Consider the following 2,500-nt stretch of genomic DNA (forward strand, 5'->3'; position numbering starts at 1 on the left):
CATGTACATGTTCTCACAAACCACACCTTCCTTGGAAATGCTATGCGTCGAGGGGCACATGTGGCATCAGAAGTTGGGGCGTGACAGCGCATGGTACCCGTCCATGTGTGCCCAGTAGCCCACGGTGGCGGGCAAGGCCATGCGGAAGAAGGGGGCGGCGTTGCATGACAGAAGGGCTCACCATTCGCAAGCACGTCCACCTTCGTAGAGCATGCTCTGCCGCCACTGGCACACGTTACAGCAGCTACGGGCACATGGCACGGAAGGCAGGTGGCCATGCGCGTCCAGCCGCACGCAGTGGCAGGCCTCAGCGCACACCGAGGGCCAACTCATCGAAACCCACGTGCCATTTCACTTCTTTTACCATGCCATGGGTCTTTTCGGATTGCCTACCATGCCCCCTCATCGTCTGCTGCCCCTCGGTGCGGCCCCTCAAAAACCACCCTGGGAGTGACACCCCCCTCCCTCAAGGTAGCTCTTATACTCTTTGCCCATTTCCAGAAGGAGACATGACCACCCCCCAAAAATATACCGTTCTATTTTTTGAGCTACAAATATCCAAATCAAATGAAACTTGGTAAGAAATTAAGGAAAAATCCAAAGATTATTTTCATATAAAAATCGCCGTCTTCGGATAAATATTTATTTTTTTATTAATTTTTTAATATTAAAAAACATATTAAATTCAAAAAACTATGAAAAATCCATTTTAATGTATTTTTCTGAAAACTAAATTTCGGATGTCTTCCAAAGGTTGATAGAATGTTCTGAAAAAATATTGGACCATTCCAACATATTTTGATATTTTTTATTATTTTATGATTGAAACATTACGAAAAATACCCAAAAAAATGGAAATGCGGGGTTTAATTGAAAATGATTGTACTTTGGGTGCCAAATAGCCAATTTCATGGCTTTTCTAACCCAAAGGGATGTTTCGCACAACATGATTTAAAGACCCAAACTACGTTGTGCGGGCATGGCCTTGGCGTGTGCAGCAGTCGGTGCCTCGTGTGCAGCCGAAGGCCGCAAACGAGCCTCTGTTGCATGGACCATGGGGGCCACGAAAGCACCCATGTGTGAGCCACGTGCGTGCGGCTATGTGCACGGCGGACTAGACCTGGGATCGATGGTGCGGCAATGCGTGCAACCTTACGCGAGCCATGTGCCGAAAAGCCCGTGGCATGTGCGGCCATGCCAGCCACCAATATCGACGCATGGGAGGTCGTGCCAGCGAACTTGCTCGCGGTAGTGCACTCATGGGCGGTGCATGTGGACCACGCAACGCAACCTTGCGCGCGGCGGTGCAGCCGTGCCTGCAACCTCTTGCGTGGCTCTTCCGGCAAATCCCGAAACCTAGCGCGCGACGACGAAGCGATGGGCGTGGCACATGCAGCCATGCATGCGACCTGGGGGGCGGTGTGAAGCAATGCACGCAATCTTGCGAGCGCTAGGGCAGCAAGGGGCGCGGCATGTGCGGCCATGCAAGCAACCTTGCGCGGGTTAGTGCGGCCAGAAGCGCGGAATGTGCGGCGTGGAACGTAACCTTGGGCGCGACTGTGCAGCCATCTGCGTGTCATGTGCGCCATGCGCGCAATCATCCGCGCGGCGTGTGTTGCCACGCGCCAAACCATGTGCGAGGCTTGTGCAGCCGTGGTCGCAGCCATGTGCGCGGAAGTGCGGCACGGGCAGCAGCCCTGCCCGCGCTGCCCGCACCATTGCCATCCGCCATGTGCACCCGGGCCTACCACCTTTCGTGCGGTTGAGCAGCCTTTCCAGCAGCAATGTGCGTAGTTGCCTGCCGCCTTACGCGCGGTGTGCACCTTTGCCCCCAGCCATGTGCGCGCGGTAGCCTGCACCCCTGCGCCCGATAGTGGAACCTTACCCCCAACCGTGCCCGAGGTTGCGTGCAACCATGTGTGCGGTATTGCAGCAACGCCCGCATCCATGCGCGCGGCAGCCTGCCTCGACGCCAGCAGACTTAGCGCGCTAGTGCAACCTTGCCCTCGGCGATGCCTACGCCTTTTGCGTCCATGCCAGCTGCCTTCCGCGCGGTAGTGCAGCCATGCCTGCCACCATGCACGCACATTGTGCGGCCCTGCGTGCGGTACTGCCGCCTCGTGCACTGCCTTCATATGCACTTAGGCACCCTTAGGGGGGCACGCGTTGGCATTGTCATGGGCACGTATATGTGCACACTTGCGGCATTCAAGAGCACAATTAAGCGACACTTGGGCTACACTTGGGTGCACGCTTAGACACACTTATTCAACACTTGCGGGCACGTATAGGCACATTTAAGGCGACACTTGGGGCATTCGAGAGCATGCACAGGCACACTTGGTTGCACACTTGGGCAACAGTTGTGGGCAGCATGGGCACATCTAGGCAACACTTGGGCCATTCATTGTGCACTTGTAGTCAACACTTGGGGTGTTGTGCGGCCATTCGCTGTGTACACGTGGGCACACGTAGCCAACACTTGGGGGCATGCGTAGGC

This window comes from Macadamia integrifolia, chromosome 9, assembly GCF_013358625.1.
Source record: "Macadamia integrifolia cultivar HAES 741 chromosome 9, SCU_Mint_v3, whole genome shotgun sequence".
In the NCBI taxonomy this organism is placed as follows: Eukaryota; Viridiplantae; Streptophyta; class Magnoliopsida; order Proteales; family Proteaceae; genus Macadamia; species Macadamia integrifolia.